Below are 14,118 nucleotides of genomic sequence, written 5' to 3'. Positions count from 1 at the left end.
TTCCTCTCAGATCTATTGGTTAATGTTGATAAAGTGCTAATTGTCATAGATTTTAACATTCACGTTGACAATACAAATGATGCGTTAGGACTTGCATTTACTGACCTAATAAACTCTTTTGGAGTTGTGACGAGTCGGCTGCCTCCCCCCTTATTATCATCACCACCCCGTCCCGTATTCGCCGCCATTCACCAGGCTCCCGACGGGAGTGGGTGTGTGAGAGAGGAGGGGCGCTGAAACAGCCAGGGCTGGCGGCGTGTGATGAGGCGCACCTGATGTGAATAGAGCCTCATCACCGCCGCCGTTTAAATGCCGAGCGCGCCTCTCCTTGGGAGACCGGTCTCTTCCCCGTGCATGCACGCTGGTGTCTTCGCGGGTCCAGGAAGGGAGCGTCGAGAAGGAAGACTGCCGCACCCGTTACGGCTGATGGGCCAGGATGTCGGGCCGTTTAATCCCCCAGAAACTCCGGGGGCCAAGGAGTAGCATGACTAGCAACATGGGCACTATCTTCTCTAATACATTAGAAGCTGTTGCCCCCGTCAAATTGAAAAAGGTTAGAGAAAAACGTACTGTGCCATGGTACAACAGTTATACCCATTCTCTCAAGAAAGAAACTCGTAATCTTGAGCGCAAATGGAGAAAAACGAACTTAGAAGTTTTTAGAATTGCGTGCAAAAACAGTATGCCCAGCTATAGACAGGCTCTAAAAGCTGCCGGGGCAGAGCATAGCCGCAAACTCATAGATAATAACCAAAACAATCCATGGTTCTTATTTAGCACAGTGGCTAGATTAACAAATAAACACACGCCACCCGATCTAAATATTCCCTCAGTTTAATAGTTATGACTTTATGAATTTCTTTACTGACAAAATAGATAACATCAGAAATACAATATCAAATGTAGATTCTACTGCGTCTAGTATTTCAGCTTCATTCATCGCACCCAAAGAAAAACTGCAGTGCTTTACAACTATAGGACAGGAAGAGCTAAATAAACTTGTCAGTGTATCTAAACCAACAACATGTTTATTAGATCCTGTACCCATTAAACTACTGAAAAAGTTGTTACCTGTAGCAGAAGAACTGCTTCTCAATATTATTAACTCATGGTTATCTTTAGATCACGTCCCAAAACCATTCAAGCTGGCGGTTATTAAGCCTCTTATTAAGAAACCACAACTAGATTCTAATGAACTGGCAAATTACAGACCCATATCAAATCTTCCGTTTACGTCTAAAATTTTAGAAAAAGTTGTGTCTGCTCAATTTTGTTCCTACTCGCAAAAAAAATAACTCTATGAAGAATTTCAGTCAGGTTTCAGGCCTCACCATAGCACAGAAACTGCACTTGTTAAAATTACAAATGACTTGCTTCTTGCTTCAGATCAAGGCTGCATCTCATTGCTAGTATTACTTGATCTTAGTGCTGCGTTCGACACTATAGACCATGACACACTCATAGATCGATTACAAAACTATACTGGTATTCAAGGGTAGGCTTTAAGATGGTTTAGATCCTACCTGTCCGATCTCTACAACTTTGTTCATTTAAATGGGGAGTCATCTCAATGATCACCAGTAAAGTATGGAGTACCACAAGGATCTGTCCTAGGTCCTCTGCTATTTTCAATATACATGTTGCCCCTTGGTAATATTATTAGAAAATACGGGATTCGTTTTAATTGTTATGCTGATGATACTCAACTATATATCTCAACAAGACCAGATGAAACTTCTCAACTATCTAAGCTAATACAGGTCCTTCTCAAAAAATTAGCATATTGTGATAAAGTTCATTATTTTCTGTAATGTACTGATAAACATTAGACTTTCATATATTTTAGATTCATTACAACACAACTGAAGTAGTTCAAGCCTTTTATTGTTTTAATATTGATGATTTTGGCATACAGCTCATGAAAACCCAAAATTCCTATCTCAAAAAATTAGCATATCATGAAAAGGTTCTCTAAACGAGCTATTAACCTAATCATCTGAATCAACTAATTAACTCTAAACACCTGCAAAAGATTCCTGAGGCTTTCAAAAACTCCCAGCCTGGTTCATTACTCAAAACCGCAATCATGGGTAAGACTGCCGACCTGACTTTTGACCTTTTGAGAAGGACCTGTATTAGACAGCAACTTGTCCTTTGAAAATCATATTTCCCATGTTACAAAAACAGCATTCTTCCATCTTAGAAACATTGCCAAGCTTCGAAACATGCTACCTGTTTCTGATGCAGAAAAGCTAGTTCATGCATTCATGACCTCTAGACTGGACTATTGTAATGCACTGCTAGGTGGTTGTCCTGCATCTTCAATAAACAAGCTACAGATAGTCCAAAATGCAGCGGCTTGAGTTCTTACCAGGTCAAGAAAATATGATCATATTACCCCAATTTTACAGTCTCTGCACTGGCTACCTATTAAGTTCCGTATCATTTACAAAATATTATTACTTGCCTATAAGGCCCTAAATGGTTTAGCTCCTGCATACCTAACTCGTCTTCTACCACGCTGCAATCCAACCCGCTCCCTAAGGTCGCAAAACTCTGGACTTTTGGTAGTACCTAGCATAGCGAAGTTCACTAAAGGAGGTATTGCTTTTTCACATTTGGCTCCCAAACTCTGGAATAGCCTTCCTGACAACGTTCAGGGTTCAGACACACTCTCTCTGTTTAAATCTAGATTAAAGACACATCTCTTTAGCCAAGCATTCACATAATGCATCTTATAATCTTGTACTGCAGTTTATCTGATCAAATGTACATTATTATTATTCTTTAGCTTGGGTTGAACAAATATTGTTTGCTTAGATGGAACAGCAGCTACGCTAATTATGTCTCTACGTGTTTCTCTGTTTCTGCCACGGGATTAACATCCCGATAAAGATAATGCCAACCCCTCAGAGGATGCCAATGCTCAGACAACATACAGAATTACCAAATTTTGCCATAAGTTAAATATATTAAGGTTCTGCAACATATAAATATATTGTGGAAACTTAATTTCCTGTAGAGCTGCTTTGAAATGATTTGTATCCTAAAAAGCGCTATACAAATAAACTTGAACTTTATTTTGCTGAGCAATGCTTAAAGTGACTGCGCCATAATAGTTGTTGGAGTGATTTATTTTGTAATTTTGTCCAGTCCAACCTTGACAGTTTTGGGTGGAGTTAGTGTAAACAGCCTTTGTCAACAAGGTGGGCTCTTTGCACTTTTAAAACTTTATGAACATTTCCAAAAATTTCCATAGGACGTTCTGTAAAGCTTGTCTAAATGAGCAATGGGGTCTGAGTTTTCAGTGCCACCTCTCAACCCCAGGATAAGACAGCGGCTCCCGGAGTGGTTGGTGACCTATGCAGACAGAGAGGCATTCCTGATGTTGACTGCAAAAAAGGCAGTTTATTCTACTCATTTAGCCAGTTTGTGAAGCGACATGCTGCCTCAGAGCTGTTTGATTGAACAAGGCTGAGAATGAGAAAATGCATAAATTACACACATAATGCACACCATTTGCACTTTGTTCTGTCACAAGAATAATAAAAGCTTCCTTTATTTGTCTGGAAGTGGAAGAGAAAGAAATAAGAAATTGCATGTCTGTTCTATTCTAGCCGAAATCACTTGAACTCTCATAATCATTATCATGCTTTTCCAAGTTGTAAGCAGGGGCTCCTCAGAAGCTCAGAATAGTGACAGTGAAGGGAAAAAAATGGAAATTTGAGATTTTGTGCAATTAATTATTAGCTGTTAATGACTAAACATGGGTTTAAACCTGGTTTAGTGAATAAGAAAGATGGAGGGAGAAACCATGAACTATGAATGTTTCTGCTCCTCATTGCTCTGAATCAATACACATTTACAGAAATGGAATGCAGTAGAAAACTGAAGTGCTCATTAAAATCACCGGTGCTCATTGTGGTTGTGGTTCTGTGAGTATAGGGACTTTAATCTGATATCTTTCTGCTGTTCTTTGGCAAATTTTATCCTTTTTCTTCACTGTATGGATCCCAGATTGTGATTGAGAGGGACAAATACATCTCTGGCTACTGCCAATACTCATTTAACAGTATTACAGACCCGTATCCATTCTTTCCACACACACACAGACACACAGAGAGTGCCACATTACTGCTGCTAGGCAACACCTCCTCAGTGAAGAACGAGCCCTCGCTCATTGTTTCCTCTCCAATCAGAGCATCTGTCTCAAGGTCTCACTCTTTCTGTTCCTGTTTACTGTAAGACACAATCTACACGTCTATTGTCAAGAGTACAGTCAAGGGCTTTTCAAAATCAGATAGCTCAGTGGCCACAACGCTTCAGATTTGTAGCAATTTTTATAACAAAAAGGCAAGTAGACTGAGAGTGCTGTGTTCAAAATCATACAATTTGATATCACGGGAGTTGTACAGGCCTTTATCATGATAGTTATTTGGGCTGGAACTTCAGCACTGTGAAATATTACATATTGTTACATATTCCTTGTGTCTGTTTCTTGGACTTTTAGTTTGTAGTTCTGTGTTTCATTGTTGTCTTGTTCCCTTCATGTTTGCCTGCTTCTCTGCTCATCTTGTTTGTTGCCATGGACACTTATTGAACCACACCCATCTCCTTGTTAGTTTTTTGGTTACTATTGATGGCTGCTTTTGAAACACTGTGAATCATTTGTTTCGAAACAGTGGCTCAGAGCACGTATCAGAATGCCAAAGTCACGTGATTTCAGTAAATGAGGCTTCTTTACATAATAACTGTTTTGAAACATTTTGAAATTCCAATAGTTTGCCTTAGGGGGGCGATCTCTGTGAATCATGTGAGTTGATTGAGACTGCCTCCCAGCGGTGAGCCATTGAATCAGCATCCCTAATCTCGGAACAGTTTTATCAGTTTGTGGAGATTTTGAATGAGACATTTGTGTAATTAAAAGGATGAGTAGTAGTTAATAGCAGTGGCGACTCGTGGGTTTTAAAATACAGTAGGCACACTAGTTGTATTGGTCTGGGGATCCCTGCCGATTATTATTATTATTTGCTTAATCACTTTAAAATGGCTTTTTTGGTTGCTTTTAATCATAAAACGTAAAGAAAACGACACACATACAGCAAGATAACTTAATTTCACTTACCTGGACTATCACTTGAAGCAAACATCCATCCATTCTTAAAAGTCTGTGGTAAAAGAAAGCTGCCTGTTGTGCCATTTAATTAAGCCGACTGCTGTAGCCTATACACAGTTTACGCGTTCTCCCTTTATTTTTTCAATTTGTATATATACTGTTTGAATGACAGCTTGGTAAATCTTTTGGCCATTAAATATTCAATATTGCTACTCATCATAAGTACTCCGTATATTATCAGCGCAGCAGGAGACGTTCAAACTAATATCACGTAATTTACATCTCTAGGATGATTGGTTGATATACCAGCCTCCCTTGTGAGATTTCTTTGAAAAATGAATTGAGAAATGAATTGTGTATTTTATTAACATTAAATCATCCTCCTTCCATTTTCACCTCAAAATTTTGGGGAAGCTGTGCCTCTCCTGCCTCCCCCAACGAGCTTCCACTGGTTAATAGTCTCTTACTGGCCTGTTTAGACAAGCTCTCCATAAAACAAACAAAACAAGCCCTGCAAATTAATAATAATTATTTTAAAAACACATATTATACAGACACTTCATATTTAAGAGTATTTCATTATTTTGATTGCATTTAATATAATATAGTTTCAAGAATGCACGAGTTTTTGTTGCATTTACATAGTTTAGACCAGCAGGCCACACCAGCGTGTGTTGTTTTGAGTTCTTCGAAAAGGTGAATCATTTTGCGAAGCAATTAGTTAAATTGATTCAAAGTTTTGAAAAGGTTAATATCTCCCCATCACTACTGGCTACTGATTAGTTAATTGCTTCAGCTCTATATACAGTATAGCCCTTGTGTTTCACTCGTCCTTTGTCAGTCATTGTTTCCTGTAATGCTCCCGTTTCCTATGTTTCTGTACTTCTGTTCTATGTTTGGCTTTATTTATTAAAAACCCCACACTTGGATCCACTTTCCTGCCTGCATTCCTTGCCCTCATGCTACACATATAACATGCAGTGATGCCTGCACAAAACTGGTAAGAAGAGAGAACTTCTGTTGCAACATTCAGAAAGTAAGAACAGTTAATCTGTAAATATATGAAACATTTTAACACATCTTTATTCGTCCTGTTTACAAAAACTTTAGATGTCTACATAAAGTCAACATAAAATCAAAATGAAGGTCACTTCAATTAAAGATCCACGTCTCACTGTTAACTGTGACTTGCCTAAATAAACTCCTAATTTGCTGTTTATTAATAGTTATTAAGGTTCCCATTCATGTTCAGCCTGTTACAGGTTACGCTGGTCTACAACCAAAAAGCTTCTGTAATAAATATAGTCAAACTTGACTAATTCTTGGTTACTGATAATGACCACGATGCTTACAATTGTTTATAGGCTCTAGTTTTCAAGGCGGGCTATATTAGGCCGGTATACAGTATATGACCCTTGACTTGGGAATGGCAGAGGATAATTGAGTTACCAAAAGAAGGGGTCACAATTTAAATCAGAAATTACTTAAATACATCTTGATCCATGAATAAATCTATGATTTTGTTTAGACAGTACGTGCTTTTTAGGCAAAACAATGAATGATGCAATCTGAAGCTGATATTGCGACATACGTGATATGAAATACATCATGTTATTCTTAAAAGTCATCACTCTGTTGAAAAAAAATGTCCTGCTATCAGGGCAAATGGAGCCAATCTGTGCTTGCAGACTATTGCTGGACTGTGACAAGAGATGCTCCATTTAATGAATGCAAGAGATAAACCAGCAAGTGCTGAGTAGACACTGAATAGAAAATATTGGAAAACCAAAGAATGTGCAGGAGCTTGAGGATATTTACAGAAGAACAGCAGGCAGTTGAACTGCTCAGGACCAACAAGGGACTCATGTACAATTATCACAAAATATAAAAACAGTTGTGGATCATCCAGGAAATGACACATAGTATTAACATTCAAGGGTATGTGAACTTTTGAATGGGGTCATTTTTGTAAATTTAATTATTAGTATATATATAGTATATATATAGTGTTTAGTATATATATATATATATATATATATATATATAGAGAGAGAGAGAGAGAGCGAGAGAGAGAGAGAGGAGAGAGAGAGCGAGAGAGAGAGAGCGAGAGAGATACGTATGTGTGTGTGTCTGTGTGTAGTTGTGCTCATAAGTTTACCTACCCCTACATAACCCACAAAATGTTAAGTATTGAAACAAAATAAGAGTAATCATGAAAATTGCATGTTATTTTTTTTCTTATTTAGTACTGTCTTGAATAAGCTATTTCACATAAAAGATGTTTACATATACAAAATAATAATAATTGTGATAATAATAAAGACAAAATAATAACACAATTTTCAAAAATGACCCCATTCAAAAGTTCAGTGCCCTCCTTAAGTATTGGAACAGTAAAGACAAAATTGCTCTGTTGGCTGTGGAGTCAAGACATTTGCAAATATGATTAAAAGATGAATATAAGACAAAACTACAGAATGCCACATTTTATTATTAGCCGTTTCAACACATACACGTTTTACCAAATAAAAAGAACAGCACTTATAGAGTTCATCCCACTATTTGATGTGCATAAACCTAAGTATTGGTACAGTTGAACATAAGGCAGATATAAAAGATTAAAAGCTATTATTTAGTTGCAGATCCCTTGCACACAATCACAGTAGTGAGTCTGTGACCCATAGACATCACCAGACTCTTGGACTCATCCTTTGAAATACTTTCCCCAGCCTTTAATGCAGCCAATTCCAATTGTTGCTTGTTTTGGGGTGTTTCTGCCTTTACTCTCCTCTTCAGCTGCTGAAATTCATGTTCAATCAGATTTAAATCTGGAGATTGACTTAGCCAATCCTTGACTGAACTGGCAGGGTGTTCTGGGTCATTGTCCTGATGCAATATGAAGCACTTCCCAATGAATGTCGTGGCATTTTCTTGAATATTGGTAGGCAAGATGGTTTTGTACCCTTCCAAATTCATTCTGCTACTGTCATCATGCATTAAGTCATCAGTAAAGTTGAGAGGGCCTGTTCCAGAGACAGCCATGCATGCCCATGCTATGAAACCACCTCCACTATGCTTTACAGATGAGGCTGTATGCTTGGGATCATTTGCAGTTTTGCTTTCCCATCACTTAGATAAAGGTTTATCTTTGTCTCATCGGTCCAGAAACACAGTTCTAAAACTCTTCTGGCTCACCTTTGTGCTTTTTTGCAAACTCTAATCTTGCCTTTCTATGTTTGGTGCTGGTCAGAGGTTTGCATCTTGCTGTGTAGCATCTGTAATTCTGTGTCAAAGTCTCCTGAGGACAGTAGATTGTCAGAGCATCACCCAGCTTTCTGGAAGTTGTTGGTGATTTTACAGACACGTCTTTTATGGTTCATTTTCACAGCTTTTATGATTTGTTTGTCATCAGCTACTGTTGTTTTCTCAGCTGATCAAGTAGTTGTTGTTTGCTGGTGGTTTCCAATCTCTTGATTTCTCCATGCCCTTTGTTTTTGCTATAGCTCTAATTGACTTCCTCTTTTCTTTTAGAATCCAAATTGCTTGCTTTTCACTCAAAGTCAGCTCCCTCGTCTTCATCCTGGTTTGTGTGTGTCATCATCGAATGCAAGATTCAGAATACAGAAGTAATGGATATAACTGATACGACACATTCCCTGCTTTTAATATCTGAAGAATTAATGCAACAGGACACAGCTGATCACTTAGAAAGACCTGTGAGGTAACTGTTCCAATACTTATGCTCACATCAGATAGAGGGATGAAACTCTAAAAGTGCTGAACTTCTTAGCTGGTAAAACATGTATGTGTTGAATCACCCAATAATAAAATGTGACATTCTGTAGGTTTGTCTCATATTCATCTTTTAATCATATTTGTAAATGTCTTGACTCCACAGCCAACAGAGAAATTTTATCTTTGCTGTTCCAATACTTTTGGAGGGCATATACATAAGGGTACATATATATACATACCAACATACATATACATACACATATATATGCAATACTAGACAGTTTGGGCTGCAACTCAGCGAGGGCAGTGAAAAATAGAGAGTGAGAGTGAGGAAAATTTGTTCAGAGTGTACTTTATTGGTATAATCGTTTTATAACACTATAAATATAACACTAAAAGCCACATTCTGTGGTCTGTTTATAAACATGAGCAAAATAGTTTGAATGTAAATTGCATGTAACTATTCTAAATGTGTTTTGTTCTATTCAGTACAAAAGGGCGATTTCTGTAAGAACAGATTTATGATAAATTTACATAGAAAGTCCTGCTGCTTATGCTTCATGAATAATGGCCAAAGCAAGTATTCATAAGTGTATGCCATCTGTTTCATGGAAAAACACATTTCCCTGCTCCGTGAGCATCGACTGAAGAGCAGGAGAGTGTAATAGTTCTTCAGCAGTACAAGAGTGTAAAAGACACTGACCCAATGAGATACTATACATATACAGAAAGTAAATAAATAAATATTTTATAATATAAATTATATATAAATAACTTGTATTCCTTCTTGTATTCCTTCCCTACGGAAGGAGACTTACACAGAGGATTAGAATGAACAGGTGAATATTTCTTAATGACAACAGAGGCGATGGGAAATTTGACAGGTGAGTATAAAGTTCAATGAGGCAGTTCACAGGATTGATGAGGTATGTAACGAAGGTTTTCTTGATTTTACAGGAACTCGTGGATGGAACGGATGGAGGACAGATGATAGCACACACCTCACCGTAACGGGCAATGGGGATGAACACTTGGAGACACAGGGGGAGACAGACGTTGGAGTGGAGCGCTGGAGAACACACTGGAAAATGCACATGAGGTAAGTACACAAAGGAGGTAGGAGTTTCAATGCATATCATTGTCATTATCTGGAGAAAGCACAGAAATGCCGAAGTCGTTTTTACACACCCTGCATATTTTATGTGATGTTTCAAGAAAATGAGGAGCCAGAATTGCAGTTCCCCCAAAAAACACTTGAGCCTAGTCTTACATGCACACTCACCAACAAGGCTCTGGGGCATTTAGTCTACATTACATATTCATTATTTAAAAATAATCTGACATTCTTAGACAGGTACATTGTGTATTTTCAGTCACCCGAGCATAATGGGTTCAACTGCATTTTTAAAAAATAACTTTTATTAATGTGAATTATATATTACCTTTAGTGTTGGTACCAGTTAAAAATACTGAATATGTACATGCACAAAATCAAATAATACTTTCTTGTCATACAGCCATAATAACCATAATGAAGACAACAACCTCAGCTTCAGAAGGATTCTCACCGCTCAAGCTTCACAGCTCACTGTGATCATCAGGGGAGTTTCTCAGAGGAGATGAAGGATGCAGTGCCTCTTCAAAAACTATGGACAGGAAAACAATCAACAGCACAAAAAAACTAGAAATATTACAAATCATGTGAATGAATTATTGAGTGGAGATTAATATGAAAGAAAAACATGTAAGGTGAGAGTAGAGTCAGTATATATAATAGCGTCATGTTCACAAATGGTCCATAAATCCACTTGAATCATTAAAGATTACATCATGGAGAGTTCACCCAAAAAATGAAAAAAAATTGCTGTTAATTTACTCACCCTCATCTTCAGTCGAACAGTAAATAAGAATTTTAGCTGAAACTGTGGTTCCCTGTCGATACTCCACTCATACAGCGTCTTGTTAAAGACGCTATGGGAAAAAGCCTTTTTTTCTCCTCAACTGAAGTCTTCTTCAATCACACACTAAAACTGCACGACTATTGGTTCGTGCAGTGTGTAAAAAATGAACCAATGGGTCGGCAGCAGAGCTGCACGAGCCTATGGCGACGAAGCCCACCAGATCCTGCCCGAATGGACTGGGCTATCTGGCTATATAAGCGTCCGTTTCACCATAGGATCCTCAGATTTCTTCTCCTTCAGCGACAACGACTTCGCCTTCGCTGATCCCAGAAGCCTGTTCACGATCAACACGCCTCGCAGCTGGACCAGCGACCTCAATCTGCTTGGCTGAGACGCCGCCTTTTCCTCACGCTCCAGCACCGCAGCAGTTCCGGTCCCGTTCGCTGCCGCCATCCGGCGATTAATCACGCATTTCCAAAAGAGCAAATCAGGCGTTGTTTCAAATTCCTCGCCATTATTGCGGTTCGTGCAGGTCTCCCCTGCATGCCGATGCATGCATGACGGCCACAGTGAGTGCGTTTCCTGCTAGTTGGCTCTGATTGTTCTCACTGCGTGAACATCAGTTTCGCCTCTCTGCGCTCGCGAATTGCTTTCTTTTCAGAGAGTGACTCCGCCCCTCGCGCCCTCCAGTTTTCTTCCTCCCAGGGACCTCACGAGCTCACGTTGGCTCAGATCCCGTGTGCCTAGCTCTCGCCACAAAGACAAGTTTCTCCCATCCTTTTTTCCCGACCTGACCAGCGTCCCTCTGCAAGCGCAAGCGATCTGATCTCGTTCAGGGAAAGTGACGAAGAGCTGGCCGATAACAGCATGTCATTGGCAGCTTCGGACGCTGAGGAGCTGTCGGGCTCAGTTGCTGACTCCGCTCCCCCGCATTCGTCCGTGCCCAGTGCCGCCAAACCCGGGATGGATGCCAAACTTTTCCGTGTCCTCTCAAAAGCGGTTGAAGAGCTGGGATTGGATTGGTCTCCACCAGAGGAGCCTTCTCGCAGCCGTCTCGACAAGTGGTTCCTGCCTGGGCGCCGTCAGGCCCCTCGCCAGCGACCCTCACCGTTCTTCCCTGAAGTTCACAACAAGTTTACAAGATCTTGGTACCCTCCCTACTCTGCTCGCCTCCGTACTTCCGTTTCATCCGCCCTCACTACAGTTGACGGCACTGAAGAAAAGGGGTATGAGAAGATGCCTCAACTGGATGAGTCAGTGGCTGCATACCTCTGCCCACCCACTGCCATCGGCTGGAAGGCAAAGGCCACCTACCCGTACAAGCCATGCAGGGCCACTTCAGCGCTCGCTGGACGCTCCTATGCTTCAGCTGGACAGGCGGCTTCGGCGCTTCATTCTATGGCGGTTTTACAGGTCTATGAGGCCAAACTCCTCTCTGCCATGGAGGAGTCTGAACCTGATCCTGCGACTCTCAGGGAGCTGAGAAGTGCAACAGACCTGGCTCTGCGTGCAACCAAAACCACCGCCCAGGCGATAGGAAGGTCTATGGCCAGCCTAGTGGTGCTCGAGCGCCACCTGTGGCTCATGCCGACAGAAATCAAGGGTGCAGACAAGGTCCCCTTCCTTGATGCTCCAATTTCCCCCAACGGCCTCTTTGGACCTGCGGTGGAAGGATTCGCTGAGTGCTTCACAGAGGCGCAGAAGGTGTCACAGGCCATGCGACACTTCCTGCCCAAGCGCTCAAGATCCGCAGCTGCTACTAGTCGCCCTAAACCTGCGCCGACTCAGCAGCCTGCGAATCCTGCACCTGCCGTTTCCGCTCCTCAACCTGCCAAGGCTCAGCAGACGTGAGGACGCTCCCGCTCGGCCAGACGCCACCCCTTTCCGAAGCGCCAGGGCCCCCGACCCAGGATAGTGTTGGACCCTGCATCTTCCTGATCTCGGAGGCCGGCATCTTCCTGATCTGCAGGGTCACCAAACAGCCTCTCTTAAGCCTCTTCTCACCCCGTTCATTGCCGGGTGCAGAGTGAATTGTGTCTGTTGCACATACATTGCCCGTACAAGCACCCAAGCAACCATCCGCTGTGATAGTGGAAAAAAATAAAACACAAACATTCTAAAAAAGAGAGCAGATTTCCTCTTCCGCCACTCTTTCCTGCTAGAGCTAATAGGACGCCATGTGCTGATTCGCTCAGACAACATATCCGTGGTGTCCTATATAAATCACCAGGGAGGTCTCTCCTCGAAGCGCCTCTTCATTCTGGTAGAGCGCCTTCTGGAGTGTGCTCAGCTCAACCTGCGCTCGCTGAGAGCAGCACACTTGCCGGGCAGATTGAACCAAAGAGCGGATATGTTATCTCGGAGCAATGTTCCCCTCGGAGGAGTGGATGCTCCATCCGCATACGGTTCGGATGTTTTGGAAGATCTTTGGCAAGGCCGAAGTAGACCTTTTCGCCTCCAAAGACAACTCTCACTGCCCAACTTATTATTCGAAGGTCAGGGACGTGTTGGCCCATGACTGGCCCAACCTTCTCCTTTATGCATTCCCTCCGATTGCCCTGATTCCACAGGTCATCAGGCGAATCAGGGAACAAGGACACAAGGTTCTGTTGGTGGCCCCCTTGTGGGAAAACCAACCTTGGTTGTCAGAGCTGACTCAGCTGCTGACTGCAGCCCCCTGGCCCGTGCCCCTGAGACGGGATCTCCTCTCTCAGGCGAACGGAACAATATGGCACCCTCGTCCCGGGCTATGGGCCCTTCACCTTTGGCCGCTCGACAGGAGCCTACCAGTCTCCCAGAGCGAGTGCTAAACACCATTTCTGAGGCTAGAGCCCCGTCTACGAGATGCCTCTACACCCTTAAGTGATCAGTTTTCTCCGCCTGGTGCCTAGACCATGGTGAAAACCCCTCTACATCTGAGTTAGCTGTGATTCTCTCCTTCCTGCAGGAGCTGCTGGATAAAGGACGTTCCCCTTCTACACTCAAGGTGTTCATAGCAGTTATATCAGCCCCTTACCATCTCTACATGGGACCTACCCACTGTACTGAGGGCCCTGAAGGGCCCTCCCTTTGAGCCGCTGCAGTCTGCGAACCTTCAGTCACTGTCGCTGAAGACTGCTCTGCTATTAGCACTAGCGTCGGTTAAGCGAGTAGGAGACCTACAGGCGCTCTCTATTAGCCCTGCCTGCCTGGAATTTTGGCCCAGCGACTCCAAGGTTGTCCTGAAATCAAGGCAAGGTTACGCACCCAAGGTACTTTCAACTCTGCTCAGATCTCAGGTCATTATACACTCCGCGCTTCCTCCTTCTGAGGAGGACTGGGAGTTATCCTTGTTATGCCCTGTCATAGCTTTGAGGATCTACTTTG

Source organism: Barbus barbus (assembly GCF_936440315.1).
Source record: "Barbus barbus genome assembly, chromosome: 33".
NCBI classification, from domain to species: domain Eukaryota; kingdom Metazoa; phylum Chordata; class Actinopteri; order Cypriniformes; family Cyprinidae; genus Barbus; species Barbus barbus.
This window is presented reverse-complemented; position numbering follows the sequence as displayed.